This window comes from Mus musculus, chromosome 16 (assembly GCF_000001635.26).
Source record: "Mus musculus strain C57BL/6J chromosome 16, GRCm38.p6 C57BL/6J".
In the NCBI taxonomy this organism is placed as follows: Eukaryota; Metazoa; Chordata; class Mammalia; order Rodentia; family Muridae; genus Mus; species Mus musculus.
The window spans coordinates 26,162,513-26,187,358 of NC_000082.6; positions in this window are offsets into that span (position 1 = coordinate 26,162,513).

Genomic DNA, 24,846 nt, shown 5'->3' on the forward strand with positions numbered 1-24,846 from the left:
AAAAGCAATGGCAATCATAGAAGCCATTGGTTTTTACACCAACACATAAGTGCTAAGTGAAAGGCCTCCCTAGGAGGTGTTAATCAGAAAGATCTGAAAGTCCCCATTCTAGTTACTTCTTTATTGATGAAATAAAGTACTATGACCAGTCTCAGAATTCTTAAGCACTGCCACACATGTTTTCTCACTAAATGATATTAAGTATTATTTCCTTTTATAATTGGAGAAACTGACTGAGCTATAAGTCAGTAGCTCCGAGCCTGTACATTCTATCACTTAGCTTTTTTGCTTCTGTGGGTAGATAACTAACAATAAAAACCATTCTAAAGCTGACAGGTTTCCTTTGGCTCAGTTTTAGAAGGGTTGAGTCCATGCTGGCTTAGAATTGTGTAGAATTGGTTACAGCAGAAGCACATGGCTGAGGCTGAGCTCTCTTTCTTCAGGGGAGGAGAAGCAGCGAGGGACACACAGCACCAGGGACAAGACATTCTTGATGACATACCCTCATTGACTTACGTTCTCCAGCTACATCTGATCTCTGAGGTTTCCCCAGAACTCTTCAAATACCAGCACCATCTAGGACCAAGTGTTCTCAGTGTCTGCCTATGGGAAGGAGCTAGTGTCTAGAGAACCCTGTGCATATTGACCCCATGTAGGACCTTGGGATTGCAACCAGGTGCTCTCCCTTGTCTAGTGATAAGACATTCTACATCACTATAACACACAAACAGAAAAGCAAGGTGTCATGTAGAGGCACAGATGTGGTCAGAAGAGCCTTGCCAACTTCCCGTTACCAGTCTTGGTATGTCCACTCCATTCCCCTTTACTTTATTCAGAACACATATTTCTACACCCAGATAATTCACTGACTGACAAAGTTCACCGGAGCCACAGCCAGGAACACTTACAGCAGACAGATACTTCACAAAGCTTGGCCAGGAGACCTGGGTATATTTTCCATGTGATATATTTTTCAACGGAGACTGAAGCAGGTGGGACTTATCTTTGCTCAACAGTCGCTGTTTGGCAGGCAATTCTTTTCTCCATGGAATTAAGCAGTGATGCACATGTAGTGAAGTACAAATTAAGCAAGAACAAACCACTTGAAATAGAACACAGACTAGAGAAAATACACTTGACTGTTCTAGTTAGTGATGGCACTAGTGGCAAGAAGAGAACTTAAATGAGCTGCTGTCTGGCAGACCACAGCCTGTGGCAGGCAAATAGAAACAATGAGGTCACACAGAAGTACCTCATTATCCAGAACTCAAAAATGGAAGCCTGACAACAGGGGTTGGTGTGATATCAAAAAGAACTGGGCTGCAAGTCCAGACATGTGGGGCCCATTGCTAGCCTCACAGTCAGACAAATGGACAGTTTCTCTACATTCTGCCTTTGGCCCCAAATTCTGTGTTTATGAACACATAAAGAAGAAGTACCTTTATATGATACCTCTAGCCTTTCCCAGATTGGCAGGCAATGAATAAATATTTACTTAACAACAATTAAATGCCAGGAACTTTTTTACATGCTAGGAACAAACACATAAGCAAATAAAACTGACCTGATTCTTCCCGTTGTTTCAACACACACACACACACACACACACACACACACACACACACACACACACAAAATACAAGAAGTAGCTTATCATGTGAAGTCAAAGAGTCTCATCTTGAGGAGTCAGAGTGTCCAGGCACTGTCCAGCTGTACTCGAGGCGGGCTGCATACTTGAGTTAAAAATCATAAGTTCACTGACCCCTCTCACCACATGCTGTTAATTATATCTTGCTGGAATGACAGCAATTATATCTTGACCACTCCCCCTCATCTCCATTCTGAGGCCATTTGTATCACCATAAAAGTCTTACTCGGATGGGGGTGGTGGCTGGAGAGATGGCTCAGTGGTTCAAGTACTGACTTCTATTCTAGAGTCTCTGAGTTCAAGTCCCAGCAACCACATGGTAGCTCACAACTATCTGTAATGGGATTTGATGCCCTTTTCTGGTGTGTCTGAAGACAGAGACAGTGTACACACATACATAAAATAAATAATTTTTTTTAAAAAAAATGTCTTTTTTTTCCTCTGAACTTTATTTTTAATTAGGTACTTTCTTCATTCACATCTACAGTGCTATCCCATAAGTCCCCAACACCCTCCCCCCCCCCCCCACTCTCACTTCCCGGCCCTGGAGTCCCCCTGCACTGAGGCATATAAAGTCTGCACGACCAATGAGCCTCTCTTTCCACTGATGGCCAACCAGGCCATCCTCTGATACATATGCAGCTAAAGACACGAGCTCCCGGGGGCACTGGTTAGTTCATATTTTTTTTCCACCCATAGGGTTGCAGATCCCCTCAGCTCCTTGGGTACTCTCTCTAGCTCTTCCTTTGGGGGCTCTGTGACTCATCCAATAGCTGACTGTGAGCATCCACTTCTGTGTTTGCCAGGCCCCAGCATAGTCTCACAAGAGACAGCTATATCAGGGTCCTTTCAACAAAATCCCGCTAGTGTATGCAGTGGTGTCAGCGTTTGGAGGCTGATTATGGGATGGATCCCCAGATATGGCAGTCTCTAGACGGTCTACCCCTTCGTCTCAGCTCCAAACTTCATCTCTGCAACTCCCTCCATAGGCGTTCCGGTCCCAATTCTAGGAAGGGGCAAAGCGTCCACACCCTGGTCTTTGTTCCTCCTGAGTCTCATGTGCTTCGCAAATTGTATCCTATATCTTGGATATTCTAAGTTTCTGGGCTAATATCCACTTATCAGTGAGTACATATCATGTGAGTTCTTTTGTGATTGGGTTACCTCACTCAGGATGATGCCGTCCAGGTCCATCCATTTACCTAGGAATTTCAAAAATTCATTTTTTTTTAAATAGCTGAGTAGTACTCCATTGTGTAAATGTACCACATTTTTTTTTGTATCCATTCCTCTGTTGAGGGGCATCTGGGTTCTTTCCAGCTTCTGGCTATTATAAATAAGTCTGCTATGAAAATAGTGAGCATATGTCCTTCTTACAGGTTGAAACATCTTCTGGATATATGACCAGGAGAGGTATTGCGGGATCCTCCGGTAGTAGTATGTCCAATTTTCTGAGGAACCGCCAGACTGTATTAAAAAATGGGGCTCAGAGCTAAACAAAGAATTCTCACCTGAGAAATACTGAATGGCTGAGAAGCACCTGAAAAAATGTTCAGCATCCTTAATCATCAGGGAAATGCAAATCAAAACACCCCTGAGATTCCCCCTCACACCAGTCAGAATGGCTAAGATCAAAAATTCAGGTGACAGCAGATGCTGGTGAGGATGTGGAGAAAGAGGAATCCATTGTGGTGGGATTGCAAGCTTGTAAAAAAAAAAAAAAAAAAAAAAGTCTTACTGGGTATATCAGTCAATCACAGTCCAAGGCATGCCCCATGACCAGGAATTATTTCCCAACCCAAAATGAACTTTATATTTTTTGTTTTTGTTTGGCATTGTTTAGTCCTATTGTTTTTGTCTGCTTTGTTTTGTTGGCATTGTTTTGTTTGTTTGCTTGTTTTGAGTGAAAGTAGAAAAGAGCCTATGACCATGGTGTTGGAGTGCAGGGGAGGTGGAGAGCATCTGGGAAGAGTTAGGAGGAGACAAACATATTTAAAATATATTGCATGAAAAATTTTAAATTAAAAAACATTTTCAGCCTTCTAGGAAGCTGTGTGTCTTGTGCCCCTTTCATGCACTGGCAGCTTTTCCCTAGAGTAGTCCACTTGTTTATCTCAAGTGCTAGCATTGGTATTGTAACTCGAATCAGCAGTAGCAGGATAGGACCCTCAGAGCAAAGGCGACTGCTTGTGTACCTTAGCTCTCCTGTGTGAGCCAGGACCTGGTGAGTGGTGAGCAGGAGCAGCTAAACACACATTGCACAGATCCTTCCTTCACTGTTGGAAATCGCAGTATTCCACACAGCTAAGGCTCAGGGCAGGAAAACAGGTTACGTGTCTATGCAATGAAGCTGGTTAGATACGCAGCTTCTTAAACCTGCAAGGTACCTTTGAGGATGGAGACAAGAGGGAGATCTGGCTTTCTTTGGAACTCTTACAAATACTAAAGTAGCGTGTCCAAACCATTCCTGGATGCTACTTTATAGACTCTGAGGAGAGAGTGACTCACTGTGCATTTAAGAAAAATGTGGTTGTTTAATCAATGCCAAGACACTTGGACTAGGTGCTCCACTGCTTGATAAAATCATGAAACAAAGCTAGTGTCGAGACAAACTTGAGGCAAATGCCAAGGATTTAAAGCGGCCCTGCTTATCACATCTCCATTCGTAATCATTTTTCCACCCCAAGTGACAAGCACCAAAACCCAACTCTTGCTGATGCTACAAGGAATGATTCTGAATCAACTCCCTATGAGGTGGTATGGGCAAGGCTATGGACGTGTTAGCATATCCTGCTGGTAGACAATAATCTTTAGTTCACAATGACATCACGGTATCACTAGTTAGATACCTAATCAATAGTTAGGTACTTGGTTGGGTCTTTCAACTAGTGTTTAATGTGGCTCTGTCCTGTGGGAGACTACTGTTAGCTGTTGTGGAGTTGCACTAACTATTCTAAAGCACACTCTTTCCAGAGAGCTTAGCAGTGTCATGGAGAAGTATGTCTTGTGTGTGCAGTTTCCTAACAGTGCTCCGAGTACTGTCAGGAGTAAATGGTAGTTGTTGTCAAGACATACTCTAACCCACATTTTCTGGTCTTTGGGAGGCTTCCTGAAGGCATTGCTGTGTTGGTAGTGGCCAGTTCATCAGGGTAAAGGTACAGAAAGACCTGGGCTGGAAATGGAGTAAACAAATAAGCCAAAAGAACTGTGCCTCCATATGGGCCTAGACCTATGGTGGCAGAATGAGGGTGCAACAAGAGTTCTGTCACTGGCAGGAAAGTATTTGCCTGGATGAAACATGGAGTATAAATTAGAAGAAGAAAGATGACAGACTTAGGGCACAAGGTCAAGATTTTTGAAAGTCCACTATTAAGCTACCTTTAGATGTTTGAACTGTGTCCTAACAAAAGAAAGAGATTAGATTATTTTCATGATGGACGAGTCAGCCAAAGGGAAGGGCTTTAACACAATGAAAACGCCAGTTTCACTTCTGTTTGGAAAGATTAGTCTATGTGCAGCATGTGTGATACGTCGAGTGGAACAAGACTGGAGCCACAGAGGCCACACCACAATATAGTGGATTTAATAAGGTTCCGGGGAAGATAGAAAGGTTGAATTAAGTATCAAGAACCTATTGTCTTTCAATGATGTCAGATGTTGACTGGAGTAAATGAGCCAGTGGTGCTACCCAGAATATAGCTTTAGGAAAAAAGTGGGTAAAGGTGGCAGAGATAGTGAACTGGGTGGCTGCAGTGTAGGGTGAAGCTGAAGCTGAGGTACTGGTTCAAAAAGCAATGATGGTACAATCTGGGACTATCATTTGAAGCCAGTGTTGATTGCTCTTCTACAGTATAGTGAGTGGACCACCTCAGCCCTGAGTGCCCCATGACAGTCTGTGTAAATATGCCATATTATCCCCCCAAAAAAGGCTTTAAATTCCAGATTGAGGATAAGTCTTTAGGATGAGATGGACCTTGGTGCCACCCTTAAGTTCCATTAAGCTAAAACAATGAAGACTCATGACTCCACACTCAAGTTGTTCTAAAACCTTTGTGTTTTACATTTCAGTGAAATATGAGAAGTATTATTTCCCCAAGAAATTCCTGTTAAAATTAATAAAAAATGTTTTTTCTAAAAGAATGTGAACATGACCATGAATATATAGCAGCAAACTGCAAAACTCAGAAAATTATTACACTACCAGACTTCTCACCAGTGTGGAATTTCACTGATGATGTAAGCCTTAAATTTTGTAAAGTGGCCATCCCTGCAATGAGATCCAGAAGTCTATACTCTCTTGCCCAGATAGAAAGCAAGCCACATGTTAATCACACCGAACTGAGGCTACAGACAGTGAGCCCTTCTTGCACTCCTGTTGCGTGTCCAAGCTTTGCCATAATTGTTGTCTGTAGCTATTCTGCTTAAATGACACTATCATCCATCTTAATTTGAAGATGCTTTGGAGGGAAAGAATTGCACACTGGGACTCGGATAATTCATCCTGAGCATCAGGTTGGGGTCCCTTGAACAGGTCGGTTGGTCTTTTATACTTCAGTTGCTTATTGTACGTCTGTATGAGAAGGTGGTAGGTATTCTACTTTCCTGGCTGGCATCACTAAACATTTATGTATTAAGATGTCCTTAGTGCTTCCTGTATGTTTAGCAGTTAGCTAGAAGTGGGGAAGCAGAGGGAATGCACAGTTTGGCCATGGACAGGCATGTTTTAATGAAAACCTTAGAAAGTATATTACTGCTACTCATTTCTTCAGAAAACGACAGAAGGACAAAGAACAGAACTGACTACCTGGCCAGAAAGCCTTCATAATAGATAACAGGTCAACTATACGCTGAAGGATCAGGTTGAAAACCAAATGGTGGAAAAGCTTTGTATATAGATCACATACAGTAACTAAACATAGGTGTGATTAGAGATTATAAACACAATTGTTAATATTTAGAGTCATTATAACTTAAGTGTATATTTGAATACCATTGAATGGGAACAATCAAGGCTCAGATAGTATTCAATCACAGGGAGCCATATCCCATTGCTCTTCACTAGATCTTCTACCCAAGTTGTCTACACACTTCTTTATATAATAAGGATCACAGGGTGAGTGCTGCACACCAACTCTGTAGTCTGAAATAAGGAAAAGTTCATAGCACCAAGGAAAATTATGTTTTACTAAAAGATTGAAGACTCATGACTACACACTCGAGTATGGTACTCAAGTACAAGAGATCTCATATTTCACTGAAAATTTAAAAGAAAAAGGTTTTAGAACAACACCAACTCTGCAGCCTGAAATAAGGACAAGTTTGTGGCACCAAAAATGTTTATTACCTAAGAGAGCCAAGAGCAATGGATTGGAATGGTGAGCACAAGCCAAGACTTTATCATTCATTAACAATAGTTAAAGCTAAGGCATCCAAGTATGCATTCCAGAAGAAAGAAGTTCACACCATGGCAATGAAATCAAGGGAAAAGTGCTAGATCCAAGGTATCATAGGAATAGATCAACAGACTAGGTCCAGGAATTTGGTGCTGGAATATCGAACTCATCTCCCTCTCTCTCCTCCCTTTCTCTCTTTCTTTTCTCTCTACCCTCCCTCCCTCCCTTACTCTCTTCCTCTCTCCCTCCCACCTTCCTTCCTTCCTTCCTTCCTTCCTTCCTTCCTTCCTTCCTTCCTCCCTCCCTCCCTCCCTCCCTCCCTTCTTTTCCTTGCCAACATTCTGTGTCATTTTTGCAAAATATAATTACTTTTATTTATCATATAGCAGTATTTATGAGATGCAGTAAGACTTTGAATAGCTATTCAACATATCAACATCAGATCCATGTAACAAGCATATCTGTCACCTCAGATGAATCTCTTTATAATGGGACTGCTTAATATCCATTATAAGCTATGTGGAACTTTGACTCTTTTCTTAGTTGTAAGTATGCTACTGTGCTAGAGCACATTACAAGTTATTCTTCTATCCACCAGCACCCTGTGATGTTAAACAGGATAGCATCTTTTCAGAGATTCCTTGGCCACACTTTTTCCAGATTCTGATACACGTCTAGTTCCTCTGGACCAATGATTTAGTCTCCACATGCATGATCTGTCTTCTGTAGCTGGTTATCTCCCTTAGGACTGTGTCATCCAAATCTATTCACGTTGTGGCAAATGGCAGCATCTCAATTCATGTTTATGGCTGAAAAAAAATTAATATCCCACTGGCTTCAGTGACTCTGGGTAGACATTCAAAGTGGAGCACTGGGACACAAGTAGTTGTATTTCTACCTATTAAAATGAAAATCTTCCTTTTTCTTCACAATTTAATTAATGGTTATTCTTTGTTCACTCTTACTAGAAATTCTTAGTTTTTCCTTTAATTCTAGTAGCTATTCTAAATGGCCTTAAATTATTGTGGTTATAATGTGTATTTCTGTGAGAAATACTCTCTTTGAACCTTCCATTTTTCATAAATTTTCTGGCTACTTGAATCTTTTCTTTTTGAGAAATGTGCACTAATATACTCATGCCATTTTCCCATTCTTTAGACTTTCTATGAACGATGGTGGTTCCTTTCTTTTGTTTAATTTTGTTTCACCACAGGTTTTGTCTGATTTAGTTTTAATATTTAGTGACTTAAGCCCTTTATATATTCTGGACATGGTTTTCTTTGCTGGATATCCCCTTCTGTAGGGTTTTTTTTTCTTAACTTTGTTGTTTCTATGCTGGACATATAGATGTAGTCCTGCTTGTAATCTTTAATTTATTTCCTGTACATTGGGGGTCATGTCTATCTATCTATCTATCTATCTATCTATCTATCTATCTATCTATCTATCTATCTATCGATCTATCGATCTATCGATCTACCTACCTACCTACCTACCTACCATTTATATCTTTGCCCAGACAGTGCCCTTTAAGTATTTTCTCTACATTTCCTCCTAGTAGATTTATAATTTTGAGTTTTGATTTTGAGTCTTGAGTCTTTGATCATTTTGGAGTTGATATATCTACTTTCTTATTTTCTGTAGTATATAGAATAACCATGACAACAAACAATAACTAGCTATTTTAAAATGGCTGGTGCAGAAGAAATTTTTTTAATAAAATTATATCTGAGTTAATGCATACCATTGTTATTGTGGCTGTTATATGTCAAGATTTTTATTCTGCAAATAAATACTCAACTCAGTTTTCTAGGTACCATTCATATAAGAACTTTTTGTTTCTTCAATGCATACTTGCTACTATGGTGGGAATAGTTCTCCCCCAGCCCCTTTGTTTCCAATTAGTGTAAAAAGTACTCTGGTGAAATTGACTTAAAAGGGAGAGTCTATTTGGGCTAACAGTTTGGAGTACAGCCCATGACACTTAGGAATTTAAGGCATCAGAGGCTAGAAACAGCCAGTCTTATCCATTATCAGAAAAAAAGAGAGCAATTAACGCTAGTGCCTAGCTTACTTTCTCATTTTTATAAGCCAGGGACACAAGTCCTGGGAATTGTACCTTCTACTTTAGTGTGGATTTTCCACTTGAACGCACCTAATCAACACAATCCCTCACAGGCATTTTTAGAGGTTAAACAGTCCCTCACACATGCACCAGGACCTGCTCCTGATTTCAGATCCTGTTCAGCTGAAAATTAACACTTCGTATCACAGATACAAATGTGAATGGATCTAGAAGAGTTTGCTGCTCTGACTAGGAGTATGTATTGATGCAGCTTTTTTGGTTTACTTTTATGAAGGTTTTGAGGTCAGATACAGTGCCTCTGGCATTCTTTTTTGCTCAGGATATGTCTGGGCATTAGTTTATTTATGTTTAAATACCTAAACATAAAGAATAAACATAAAAATAGACATTTATGTCTTCATTTTCTAGAGTTTTAAAATTTTATTTTGGGTGTCTACAAACACTTACTGTTTGCATTACAGTTCCAAATTCTACATCATGCTTTTTGTAAAAGCTAAAGTTGGGCAATGGTGACCTTGGGTTTAAATCCATCTGATTCCTATTTCATCTCATAGATTCATATTTCTCTTTTATTATAGCCTAAGTTTTGAAAACCTTATGTTTATCAAATGGAAATTTAAAACATTTTTATCAAAAGAAATTATGCATTTTTAAGACAAAAATTAGGTAGCTTGGAGCCTAAGAATCCAATGTGGTCTAAATAAGAACCAGAAGTGTTCAAAATGGCACTCAGTAGTTTCTGTTATAAAAGGTAGACTAATGTAGGGATCCATGTCTATTATATCACCCTTGGGAATTAAAGATGGGAGGATCAAGAGTTCAAGGCTAGCCTTGGCTACGTTCCAAGGTTCAAACTAGCTAAGGCTTTAGAATAAAATGTCCCTTAAATAAGAAACAAAAAAAAATCTACCTTCAATAATAGTTTATTTGAATTTTCTGATCTTTATATACATTTTATTTATTAGGAATATTTAATATGTATTTATCTATTTGCCTTGTGCTATCCATTAACACCCATTAAGAAGTAATGTTATTTATTTCCCTTAGCAACTATAAGAATAAAACTAGTTTAATTCTGTTCTCAGATAGTGAAACTGAATCATAATGAGATGAAATGACCTGAAGATTTCAGCTAAATTCTATGCTGGACCTTGGAACAGCATCTTTTACTTCCACATCCTGGGATTTTTAAAACATTAGAGACCTCTTTGGTCTCCTGGGAACTAATGCACAGATTTCCCATGGCCCTCTCTTGGTGAGTACCTTTCCTTAAGAGGTAACAAAAAATTATCGAACATGCCAAGGTATCTGGGAGGTCTCTCTGGATATTTTTGATTCACAGTTATCTTTTCAGGATCAACTTTAGTCTTCCTTAATTGTTTTTTTTTTCCCTCCCTCCATCATCTTTCTGGCTGATTTAACCATTCCTCCTCTTCCTCACGCACACATAAGCTATTGAAAAATCATATTTCACACTTCATTCCCTTGGAAATCATAAGACATTTCAAAATGGAGCCTAATATTCACTTCTCCTTCTCATGCCATTCAAATGTTGCATATGCTAGACAGATTTCTGGAACACAGCTTCAAACTGTGTGTACATGGAAATTCAGTAGCATGCTGTCTGCCTATGAGCTGGATGCAAATATGACAGCACATAAAATGTTTGTGTTTATAAAGACTGCACCACTATTGCCAGGTGTTATTGAATTCCACAGAGCTATGACTTTGGTGTAAAGTATCAAAGGGCAATAATCTGCAATAAGATGAACTGCCTATTGAGTTGATACATTAAGTGCAAGCTCCTTCTGATTCATAAGGCCCCGGAGCATGCAGCTCACCCTCTCATTAGCTTATTTCCCCTGCAGTCACAATATATCAGCTAATGTGCGTTATTAGCTTCGTTTCAAACATGCCCTTCGTGTTCACAGTTTTCTTTCTTCTTTCTTTCTTTACACTCCAGATTTTATTACCCTTTCTTCCCATCCACACTCTGACTGATTCACATCCCTTAATTCCTTCCCAGCCCACCCAACTGTCTCCACGAAGATGTCTCCAACCCCCACCCCCACCTGACCTCTAAACTCCCTGGGACCTCCAGTCTCTTGAGGGTTAGGTTCATCATCCCTGATTGAACTCAGACCCTGCAGTCCTCTGCTGTATGTGTGTTGGAGGCATCATATCAGCTGGTGTATGCTGCCTGTTTGGTGGTCCAGTGTTTGAGAGATCTTGGGGGTCCAGGTTAATTGAGACTGCTGGTCCTTCTACAGGGTCTCCCTCCTCTTCAGCTCTTTTCAGCCTTTCCCTAATTCAGCCAGCAGTTTCTATCCATTGGTTTGGGTGCAAATACCTGCTCCAGACTCTTTCAGCTGTTTATTCATTCGGTCTTCCAGAGTGCCATCATGCTGGGTCCATTTTTATGAGTGCTCCATAGCCTCAGTAATAGTGTCAGGCCTTGGGGCCTCCCCTTAAGCTGGATCCCACTTTGGGCCTGTTGCTGGACCTTCATTTCCCCAGGCTCCTCTCCATTTCCAATCCTGCAGTTCTTTCAGACAAGAAAAATTATGGGTCAGAGTTTTGACTGTGGGATGGCAACTCCCTCCCTCATTTGCTGCCCGCTCTTCCTTCTGGAGGTAGGCTCTATAAGTGCTCTCTCCCTCTGTCAGGAATTTTATCTAAGATCCCTCCCTTTGAGTCCTGAGAGTTTCTCACCTCCCAGGTCTGTGGTGCATTCTGGAGGGTCCCCCAACCTCCTATCTCCTGAAGTTGCCTGTTTCCATTCTTTCTGCTGGCCCCAAGGTTCTTTTCCCTCACCCAATACCAGGTCAGGTTCTCCTCTCCCCACCCCACTCCCCTCGCCCCTGTCCACTTTCCCTCTCAGGTCCCAGTCTTCTTCCTTACTTGTGATTGCTTACTTCACCCACCCAAGTGGAACTGAGGCATTCTCACTTGGGCCTTTCTTCCTGTTGACCTTTTTGAGTTCTTTGGACTGTACCTTGGGTATTCTGGGTGTTTGTTTGTTTTTTGGCTAATATCCACTTGGTGAGTACATACCATGCATGTCATTTTGGATCTGAGTTGATCTCACTCAGGATGACACTTTCTAGTTCTATCCATTTGCCTGCCAAACTCAGGATACCCTCGTTCTTAATAGCTGAGTAGTATTCCACTGTGTAAATGAACCATAATTTTGGTATACATTCTTTTGTCCTGGGACGTCTCGGCTGTTTCCAGCTTCTGGCTATTACAGATAAGGCTGCTATGAATATAGTGGAACACATGCCTTTGTGGCATGTTGGAGTATCTTTTGGGTATATTCCCAAGAGTGGTATTGCTGGGTCTTTAGGTAGATCTATTTCCAATTTTCTGAGGAATCTCCAGGTTGATTTCCAGAGCGGTTGTATGTTGCAGATAGCCCTGGGGTCAATTATATTTGATGTTATTTCTGTTCTCATGTGAGGGGCTGCAAACAAGGAATGAGTCAGCACTCAGGCGATTTCCTGTAAACCTTCATCCCACCTTAATTTATAAATAAAGGCTAGAGCCGGTGATTGGGCAGAGAAAGAGGGGAAGGTGGAGCTGAAGGTTTTGGAAGAGAAAGAGAGAAGGCAGGATGACAGAGAAGGAGAAAGAAGGAAAATGGAGCAGAGGTACCTGACCTGGAGAAACTGCAAGTTATAAGAGGTCTGTTATATGTGGAAGGTGGTAGTATAGAGGTAGATCTGCCCAATTTAGGTGCACAGCATGTATTCATATTAATTGAGTTGTATTTTCATTGCCTAGGCTTATTTGGGTTTTAGATTCACCGCAACAGTTGTACCAGTTTGCAATTCCACCAGCAATGGAGAAATGTTCTTCTTTCTCCAGATCCTTGCCAACATGTGTTGTTACCTGAGGTTTTTTATCTTAGCAATTCTGATTGGTACAAGGTGGAACCTCAGGGTTGTTTTGATTTGCATTTCTCTGATCACTAAGGAATTTGAACATTTCTTTGGGTGCTTCTCAGTCATTCAAAATTCCTAGTTGTGAATTCTCACTCTAGTTCTATGTCATTTTTATTGGGGAATTGAGTCCATTGATATTAAGAGATATTAAGGAAAAGACATTATTGCTTCCTGTTATATTTGTTGTTAGAGTTGGAATTCTGTTCATGTGGCTACCTTCTTTTAGGTTTGTTAATAGATTACTTTCTTTCTTTTTCCTTTTTTTTCTTTCTTTTTTTTCTTTGTTTGTTTGTTTTGTTTTTTGTTTTTGTTTTTGTTTTTGTTTTTTTTGAGACAGGGTTTCTCTGTGTAGCTCTGGCTGTCCTGGGACTCACTTTGTAGACCAGTCTGGACTCGAACTCAGAAGTCTGCCTGCCTCTGCCTCCCGAGTGCTGGGGTTAAAGGTGTGAGCCACCATGCCTGATACTTTCTTGCTTTTTCTAGAGCATACTTTCCCTCCTTGTGTTGGAGTTTCCCTTTATTATCCTTTGAAGGGCTGGATTTGTGGAAAGTATTGTGTAAATTTGGTTTTGTCATGGAATACCTTGGTTTCTCCATCTATGGTAATTGAGAGTTTTGCTGGGTATAGTAGCCTGGGCTGGCATTAGTGTTCTCTTAGGGTCTGCATGACATCTGCCCAGTATCTTCTGGATTTTATAGTCTCTGGGAAGAAGTCAGATATAATTCTGATAAGTCTGCTTTTATATGCTACTTGACCTTTTTCCCTTACTGCTTTGAATATTCTTTCTTTGTTTTACTAATTTGGTGTTTTGATTATTATGTGATGGGAGGAATTTCTTTTCTGATCCAAACTATTTGGAGTTCTATAGGCTTCTTATGTTCATGGGCATCTCTTTCTTTAGGTTGGGCAAGTTTTCTTCTATAATTTTGCTGAAAATATTTACTGGCCCTTTAAGTTGGAAATCTTCCTTCTCATCTATACCTATTATGCTTAGGTTTGGTCTTCTCATTGTGTCCTGGATTTCCTGGATGTTTTGGGTTAGGATCTTTTTGCATATCTCATTTTTATTGATTGTTGTGTCAATGTTTTCTATGGTGTCTTCTGCACCTGAGATTCTCTGAGAATCTCACATTTTCTATCTCTTATATTCTTATGGTGATGCTTGTATCTATGGCTCCTGACTTCTTTCCTTGGTTTTCTATCTCCAGAGTTAGCTCCCTTTGTGATTTCTTTATTGTTTCTATTTCCATTTTTAGATCCTGGATGTTTTTTTTTTTCAATTCTTTCACCTGTTTGGATGTGTTTTAAGGGATTGTTGCGTTTCCTCTTTAAGGGCTTCTACCTGTTTACCTGTGTTCTCCTGTATTTCTTTAAGGGAGTTATTTATGTCCTTATATATATGTCCTCCATCATCATCATGAGAAGTGACTTTAGATCCATATCTTGCTTTTCTGGTGTGATGGTGTATCCAGAACCTGCTATGGTGGGAGATTTGGGTTCTGATGATGTCAAGTAACCTTGGTTTCTGTTGCTTCGTTTCTTATGCTTGCCTCCTTTCATCTGATTATCTCAAGTGCCCACAATATATCTGATTGGAGCCTGTCCTTCCTGTAATTCCAGTTGAATCAGAACTCCTTAGAGTCCATGTTTGTATGTGATCCTGTGATTTTTGGGATCCTATGATCCTGAGATTCTGAGTATGTCAGAGTTCTTGGCAGCCAAGCTTCCTCTGAGACCCTGAGATACTGGTGAGACCAAGCTCCTGGGATCCTGGGCATATTAGAGCGTCTGGAAGTGATACCTTCTCTGGGGGCCGTGGGACTGTTCACTTAGTTCGAAACCAAGGTAGACCACCACTCACTGAAAGGAACACAAGCCACTAGTTGGGCAGGGTTCCTGTGACCCTGCTCTTCCTGGCCCTAGGCACTCCCAATTGTGTTGGAACAAATGTTTTGTTCCACTCACCAGTGATCCTAAGATCCTGGGAATGCTAGGTGCCTGGGAAATGGAGAGTCCTCTGGAGACCCTGGGATTGTATGCTGACTTAGTGTCCCTCTCGCTCTATACCTTGTTTTTTGATTGGGGTGCTTGGTTTTTGGTGGTTAGCTTGAGTTCTTTATATATTTTTGATATTATTCTTCTGTTGGATGTAGGGTTAGTGAAGAATTTTTTTCCCAATCAGTAAGTTGCTGATTTGTCTTATTGACTATGTCCTTTGCCTTATAGAAGCTTTTCAGTTTCATGAGGTCCCATTTATCAATTGTTGATCTTAGAGCATTAGCCATTGGAGTTCTGTTTAGGAAATTTCACTCTGTGCCAATGAGTTCAAGGCTCCTTCCCACTTTCTCTTCTATTCGATTCAGTATATTTGGTTTTAAGTTGAGGTCCTTGATCCAGATGGACTTGAGCTTTGGCAAGGTTGGGTCTATTTTCATTTTTCTACATACAGACAGCCAGTTAGACCAGCATCATTTATTGAAGATGCTTTCTTTTTTCTATTGTATATTTTTGGTGTCTTTGTCAAAGATCAAGTGACCATAAGTGTTTGGTTATATTTCTGGGTCTTCAATTCTATTCCATTGATCAACATGTCTGTTTCTGGACCAAAACCATGCAGTTTTTGACACTATTGATCTGTAGTAAAAGTTGAGGTCAGGGATGGCGATTTGTTCCAGACATTCTTTTATTGTTCATAATTGTTTTGGCTATTCTGTTTTTTGGGTTTTTTGTTTGTTTGTTTGTTTTGCCTGTCCAATTAAATGTGAGAATTACTCTTTCCATGTCTTTGAAGAATTGTCATGGAATTTTGATGGGGATTGCATTAAATCTGTAGATTGCCTTTAGTACAATGATCATTTTTACTATATTAATTCTGCCAATCCATGAGCATGGGAGATCTCTCCATTTTCTGAGATCTGCTTTGATTTCTTTCTTGAGAAGCTTGAAGTTATTGTCATACAGGTCTTTCACTTGTTTGGTTAGAGTTACTCCAAGATAGTTTATAGAATTTGTGGTGCAACAACATTATGAACTAACCAGTACCCTGGAGCTCTTGACTCTAGCTGCATATGTATCAAAAGATGGCCATGACTGGAAAGAGAGGCCCATTGGACACGCAAACTTTATATGCCCCAGTACAGGGGAATGCCAGGGCCAAAAAATGGGAATGGGTGGGTAGGGAAGTGGGGGGAGGTTATGGGGGACTTTTGGGATAGCATTCTAAATGTAATTGAGGAAAATACGTAATAATAAAAAATATTAAAAAAAAAAAGAAAACCAATGGCGCCTAAAAACTCCAATACTCTAAAGACTAAAACTCCAATACTCTAAATTAAAATAAACGTGTCCTCTATTAAAAAAAAAAAAAGAATTTGTGGCTATTGTGAAGGGAATTTTTTCCCTAATTTCTTTTTTAGCCTGTTTATCATTTGTATAAAGGGAGGCTACTGATTTACTTGAGTTAATTTTATATCCAGCTACTTTGCTGAAGTTGTTTATCAGCTAGAATAAGTTCTGTGGTAGAATTTTGGGGGTCACTTATGTATACTATCATATCATCTGCAAATAGAGATATGTTTACTTCTTCTTTGCCAACTTGTACCCACTTGATGTCTTTTTGTTGTCTTATTGTTCTAGCTAACACTTTGAGCTATAAAGAATAGATATGGGGAGAGTTGGCATCCTTGTCTTATCCCCTATTTCAGTGGATTTGCTTCAAGTATGTCTCCATATAATTTGATATTGGCTATTGGTTTGCAGTAAATTGCTTCCTTTATGTTTAGATATGGACCTTGAATTCCTGAATTTTCCAATACTTTTAACATGAAGAGTTGTTATATTTTGTCAAATGCTTTTTCTGCATCTAAAGAGATGGTTTTGTGATTTTTTTGAGTTTGTTTATATAGTGGATTACATTAATGGATTTCCATATATTGAACCAACCTTGCATCCCTGGGATGAAGCCTACTTGATCATGATGAATAGTCATTTGGATGTGTTCTTGGATTAGGTTTGCACATTTTTTTGTTTACACCTGCTGACCCTTTGCCTTGGTAGGATAGTACATGGGTTATTAATGAGAAATAGAATTTACACAAGCATTTCTCCATTCTTTATTGTACTCTATCTCCACTTTGTAAGTGACTTTTAAAAGGATAGTCATGTGAATAATGCTACTTTATTGGGAAAGTACAGGTCTGGGACTTAAATAAATGCTTAAAATCTCACCATGCTTTATGGCCTTCTTAAGTGAAACAACTGTAATTCAGAGAAATCATTTCTAATAAATATTAACATGTTATGTGATGTTGCAAACATATATTATAAAATAGACTTGAGTATTATTGGGATGGAATGTGTAAAAAGTACAACAAACAAACAAACATAGTAAAGAACAGCAAATGTGTTGGTTAGTTTTTATGTTTTTGTTTGTTATGAGTTTTCATTTTGTTTTACTTGTCAACTTTACATTACCTAGGATCATCTTGGAAGAGGAAATATCAACTGAGAAAACAGTTACATCAGATTGGGATGTAAGAGAGCTGGTGGGCATTTTCCTAACTGATGATTGATATGGAAGGACCCAGAACAGTCCTTGGGTTGGTGGCCCTGGGATGTATAAGAAAACCAACTGAGCAATCCTTGTAAAGCAAACCAGGAATTGGTACTCCTCCACGGATTCTGCTTTATTTCCTGTATCCACGTGTTTGCCTTGTCTGATATTAGATTATATGCATAAGCCAAATAAGCCCTTTATCCTGCAAGCTGCTTTTGGTCCTGGTATTTAACCCAGCAGTAGAAAGCAGATTAGGAGAGTAGAGTATCATTCCAATACCCAGTTTGCTCTTAGACTACAACATCTGTCCTCTCTTCATTTTCTAATTCTTGTTTGTCACTAAAGTCAAATCTCAAAAGCCATGCCATACAAATAAAACTAGCTGGAATGCCTGATCTTGTCTTGGTATTGGGGAACATTAATTTGTGTCATAGTCAAAGGCACACTGTATTTCCTATTTCCAGTTAAATTTGATGGATTTGGTGCTTTAAATCTTAGTGGTGTGTATGTGTAGGGGGGGAGTACATAAGGAAGTATCCTTCTCTCTATTCTAAAACAACACTGCATATAGTTTTTTGTACATAACAGTCAGTTATATAAGTGAGAGAGAATTCTGGTATCAGCCCAAATTTTGTCATTTGGAGGTTTTAATGTTTGTTTAGTACAGGTACCTGTGTTTCTGAGTTTTCAGGCCCCTTTCAGAAGACAGAGGACAATAAGTGGTCCTGTTCTTCCACTGGATTCCTAGCATCAGATCAAACGCAGGTTGTCAGGCTTGGGTGGCAAATGCATTTATCTGCTAAGTCAACATGTCTTCCTTTAAAAAATTATGATGTTAATATATTATTTAAACATTTACCCAACTTTTCTCAGACTAGCTTTCAATACTAAAAGTACTCATACTGAGCACATGCACACTCACACACACACACACACACACACACACACACACACACACTCACCACACACAATATTATTTGGTATTTTAGAAGAACTTAGAACAGAGTGAATCAATGAAAATCATCCTTACACCTTTTGAGATATGATTTTATGTCTTTTTCTCAGCTATACACAACACAGACTCAGGCTTATAGTCTAGTACAGCACTTCATCTGCTTATGCTTTCTCTGTTCCTGCCATTCAGCTGTCTCTTGAATACTTCAAAACTCTTCTACACTGATCTAAATTCATTGTCTCTTTACAGAATTGCCCTTCCCTTTTCTTTCCTGTTTTAACCAAAGGAATCACATCTATACAATAGCCCAAGAGGTGCCTAAACCAGGCAACAGACAATAGCACATCTCCTCTCCACTTATGCTCTTTCACTATGTCCTATCCATCATTGCAATCTTAGCATCAATGTCATTTGTAGTCTTGCAACAGTAATAAATAGTCTTGTTATGGAACCACACTCACTTTCCCTTAAGTCTATGACACTGATTCTCAGCCAAGTACAGGAGACTGTGGGTGACATTTACATGGTTTTGTATGTTTTACTCTGTTTATTTGTTTGTTCCCACTGCAGAAGTAGATTGGCATCCAGTTACTGAGATTTAGAAATTGTTTACCAGTCCATAATGCATAGGGCATCTCCCTTTAGCAAAGAATTATTAAAGCCAAGACATCTGGAGTACTGAGGCCGAGAAAGCTGTTTTCTATTGAGAGATGAGCAAACTTTCGGAATGTTATTCTTCTCTGCACTAGTCTTTAGGACTCCTGGGAGTATCCTGTATGTATCTGCATGCATGTGGGAGTATGCTGGTAGGAAACAGGCATCATCAAGCAGGAGCTGTTTCAATTCCCTCCCACACCCTACTCAGTGAAGTAGAACATGTTTTCTGGGGAGAGATGATATTGGCCTTTTTTGTAGAAAATTATATAGTCTCCCACTTCTGTCTAGAATGAAAGCATAATAGTATACTACAGAGACTCTTAGCTCTTACATATGATCATATTCTAATACCCCTTGGCGAACATTGTGCTGGCTGGTGGCATCACCAGTACCCAGGGATCTCATATAGGGTATAAAAGGCCACTGCTCTGCCTCTCAGCATCTTGAAGATCAAGACCAGCAACCTCCCTGAGCATGAGGGATTAAAGGGGTTTCACATTAATGGTATAACCTGCTTTTTTCCCTTTCATTATTTTATGAGAGCAGAGTTTTCAGAGTCTCAGAGTGGGTGTGATGTTGGTTAGTGTAAATTATTAAACTCAGTGGTAACTGTGAGAACCCATCTTTTGCTATTAAACCATACATAAAATTAATCTATTAAAATGTATTACTATGCCACCATTGTAATTTTTGCTAAATAAATAGCAAATCAATAAATAAATGATTCCAAAATCTACCAATTAATTTATAATATGCAAATCAGGTGCACCCCACATACAAAATGAGCGCATTGGGTTTTCAGTGATATTTAAAAATGTAAAGGAATCAAGAAAGTTCAAGAATTGTGATCAAAGCTCAGCACTTCTCAGAAATTAATGATTATATGAATCTCATTTGCATACTGCATCAAAGTTGGTCAAAATGATCCAGTCTGCATCCATACATGTCTACACAGGTCTCCTCGGTGGCCATCCATACCCTCTACCAACACTTGGATGGCTATGTCAATACACTTCTTGTCAGTGAAATTTTGACATGTGCAAAGTCAGCCTCAGAGGTAGTGTTGCTCCTGGGCTAGTTTTTCCTTTAAAGTGAGCCAACCCTATGACACCATGGTATGGTAGTGGGTTTGAGCCAAAAGGACTCCTACATGGGTGATGTTGATGATGAATCTCAGAGCAAGGGGGCTTCCTGCCCCTGATATACCTTATCGAATATGGTCCTGTCACCAACTTAGACAACATGGAGAAGATCTGGCATGATACCTACAGTGGTTTGTTCATGGTTCTAAAGAACTACCTGGTGCTGCTCACTGGGCCTTATGAGCTGACCGTGCCAGAAAACTTGAAAATGCTAGCTGTGTGTGTAGCTTTCCAGGAAGTGTTTCTGCTCTCTGCCTCTGATCATACCAGTGGCATTGTGATGGACTCTGGAGATCTGTTCACCCACACTATGCCAGCTACTACAGCTACTCTCTCCTCCATACCATCCTATGTGTGGACCTCAGTTAACAAGAGCCACCATGGTTAATCTTCAGAGGCAGTTTTAAGCACTATCCTAGAGCATTTCCCAAAACTGAGTGCCTAGAAGAATCACCTAAATATACTTGTACAGCTGTTTGAAGATCTGGAGATTAAACCCAGAACTGAATACATGATAGGTAATTGGTTGTCCATTTTGCTCAATCCCAGTTTTCTTTTTGTTCTGCTTTTTGAGACCGGGTCCCACCATATTGCCATAGCAGGCATTAAGCTTCTGACCCTCGTGCTTCAGCCTCATGTAACTACTATTTCAGTCCAACTCTACCAAGGCAGGATCTGAATAACTTTTTAAAACTGCTTAGACTGCATTCCAATTAAGTCAGGATTTCAGAGAATGGAGTCTGGACATTTTTATGCACATATGATATTTATATGCAGTCAAGCATGGACATGGTTCAAAGAAAGGATGTAAAATGAATAATTACAGGCTAAAGGCCATAATAAATTACCAAGAGAACATGATGAGAGTAAATGGTTTCCCAGCTCTTCTGGGGGATCTGGGTCATCTAAGCCAACTCCATCTGTCACAACTGATTCTCTGAGAACATTTAATGGATTAATTTAATATAGACTCAGTAACCAAATAACCAACCTCTATAATGAAACATTGCAAGAAATAGTTTACCACTGCTATAAGGGAAAAATAGTGTGTGTTTTTGTATTCGTGAGTGTGTGTGTGCCTGTGCCTGTGCGTGTGTGTGTGTGTGTGTGTGTGTGTGTGTGTGTGTGTGTGTGTGTGTTTATGAGAGAGAGAGGGGGAGAAAAGAGGGAGAGAGAGAGAGAGAGAGAGGGAGAGAGAGAGAGAGATTTGTTTCTTGAATGTGGGCTTCGAGAGTTAAAAATTCTTAACAGCATAGTGTTCTTCAGTTCTTATGTGCTGCAATGAAGAACTACAGGACAAAGTATATATATATACATATATATATATATATATATATATATATATACATATATATATATATGTATATATATATAGTCATGTATGTGTGTGTGAGAGAGACATTTGTGGATGGAGTTCTTTTGTTATGTAATAATAATTTGTAGAATTCTTTAACTGAGCCAGGTTTCCGCAATTTCGGTGCATTTTAATGGAGTGTCATACACCTCTCTTGTCAGATGAAGGTGGATTAAAATCTGAACTGTTGACCCAGTCAAGTAAGTAGGCATGGGGCCCAGCTTTCAAGCTCTATTATGCTCCTCTTTCAGCAGAGAAGATATCATTAGTGTCCCAAAACTGTTCACAGCTTTTCCTTCTTTACCCCAACTTAAGAAAGGGGAGGAGAGAAAGTAAAGTAAAAAGGCACACTGTTTGATGTACTGTATGTAGGAGAGATTTGGAAAATTTTATAATGTGTTCTGTGCTCAGAGACAAAATTTTCCAAGAAGACATTTAGGCTATTTTCTTCCAAGAGTCTACATCCTGTTAGCCTCTGGAAGAAGTGAGCTCATGTGTTTGTATTTGTCTCCCTCACAGAACCGCTTTCATAGTTTTAATGCATGTGCAGATCTGAGGATATGCGAGGCACGAGGCTCTCGCTTCAGCAGGTCATCCAAAGAGCATGCTGCTGCTGCTGCTGCTGCTTTCACAGTGATGTCATCTCTTTCTATAGTGGCACCAGGGTGTGAGGGGGAGTGAGGCCTAGGAGAAAGTCTGTGCCAAGTTACTTGGAAAATATATGCCATAGCTGTCAAAGGAAGCTAATAAAATCTAAACAATATTAAATAGTGATACATGTTACTAGCCTCACAGGAACTGGCTGAAGCTACTATAACCCCTCACAGTGTATTAGAATTATAACGGAATCGCTTAAACATTACCTCATTTGTACAACACTTTGCAGTTTATAAAGAGCCTTCTAGCTTGCCTAACCTCTCCCAAGATTATTGGGAATTCTGATAGAAAGGTGTTATAATCTTTCTGAGAAAACTAAAGCTTTGAAAAACAATCAAAATAGTAATCAAGTGGTATACAGGATCTAACTTTAATGACTCTCATATACATGAAATAGTTGGTTTTCACAAAAGTACTGGTAGAAAATGCTATTATAAATTATCAGTTTCGGGTTATAGAAGTCACGTGACACTGACAACACAGACTTCACAGCATGTAAGTTGAATGAGGAATTCCTGAATGACTCCTTATAAAGTGTACTGTCCATGTATAAAAACATCCTCTTTTTAGACCATTGGTTTTGGTGCTAGTCAGATCCAGATGCAAAACTTGGCTCCCCAAGAAGAGGACAGTGGGTGGAGCTCGAGAAGCCCCCCAATCTGACTACCAGAGCTTTCTTAGCTGTAAACTAAGAATAGCAATTTTTACCTCAAGGGATTGCTTTGAGGAAAGCATGAGCTCATGTTTCTAAAATGTTTAACATGATGCTTGACACGAAAAATGGTCCTGTGACTATAACTGAGTTAAATTTGCTCCCTATTAACATCATTTGTGTTTTGCAGAAGTCACGTGTTTTTCCTGGAGCTGTGTAGATCTGCAGTCACGGTTGGACAAAGCAAAGCTGGGAAACAGTTACATATTCAGACTCTCCTTTGTGTCCCCTAGGACCAGCATAACCCCTGGTTTCCAGGTCTGTGCCCAGCTGTGAGGCCCCGTGGCACACAAGATCACTCTTTATCTCTAGATACAGTGCAAACCAGTTTATAAAGAAAACAAATGGTCTCTGTCAAAACATATGGTTGAAATTCCAGAGATTAGGACCCCACACTGAGAGGCTCTGCTGGTTGGGATCTGGGGCATCTCAGTCAACTCCAGCTGTCACAGCTGATCCTCCAAGAAACCAGACATCCTATACTTAACTGTGAGACCCAAATTAGTCCTTTCAGTCGGGGAGTTTTGAAGAGCATAGCCATCAGTCCTAAGACCCAGTCAGCACACTTGTCCTCAGTGGAGAAAGTGTGACTGTACAAGTCACAGTCCCATCTCCCACAATGCCTATTCCCACCACCAAACTTTGTGCTATCTTGAGGCAGACATTCCTGTGATGCCAGGCACAGTGGCTCCTTTTTATAACCCCAGCCACTGGGAAGAGGAGGTAGAGTTTTTGCCATTAGTTTGAGGTTAACCTGAACTACATGGTGATTTTTCAGGCCACCCTGGGCTACATAAAGAAAGAGACCCTGATTCAAGAATATAAAATATAAAACAAAAAGAGGAATAGAAAGGAAGAGAAAGGAGGAAAGAGGGACATGGGGAGGGAGGGAGGGAAAGAAGAAGATAAGGAAGAAAGAGAAGAAAGGAAGCAAGAAAATCTGCCCATCATTGGTTCTGCCCTGCTTTCCTGGGTAGGTTGGCACTGACCTTTGCTTACACACACTTTGCAGCCTGCCGGGCTTCAGCTTCTATTTAAATCTCTCTAAATGCTTCTTGCCTTTCATTCCTTAGTGCTTTTGTGCAAATTGGTTCCTGACAGGATTTCTCACTTAGACCTGGACCTCCTCTTCCTGAGGAGGGCGGGGCAGCTTCACTGCAGAAATGTCTCTTTTTGCCACCTTTTCATTCCTGATAGTTGGGAAACAGTAGTAAGTCCCTCTTCTGTTTCTTCTCCTCTATTGAAACCTTTAAAGCATCTAAATGCTATGTTTATAGCTGACATTTATATCTCAGAGTTCACGGCCAGTAATTCCTGCTTGCTAGAGATTAAATTCACATTTTTAAGTCATTAGAGAAAAGTAGACTTTTCACCTTAAATTTTGAAAGGCTCCTTGTCTTTTACTATTAATATTTATTTTGGCAATTATTCATAGATACATGTTAAAATTGAATTAAAGATTAGTAGAAAAGGCAGACCCCTAGTTGGTCTGCTCCCCTGAAGACTCTATATCCCAATACACCCCAGAGGACCCACTGCACTTAGAGCAGTTGGTAAGAACACCCCCTTCCCTGCCCTGAGCTGGTGCTGCTGCTGGGAGCCTGGTGGACTCAGGACCCCATCACCCACCAAAACCCCAGCCCTCCCAAATACCACTCCTTTTGCTTCCATCCCTCCTACCCCTTCTGCCTGGTCCTTGCTGCTGGGGCAGACCCCTAGTTGGTCTGTTCCCCCTGAAGACT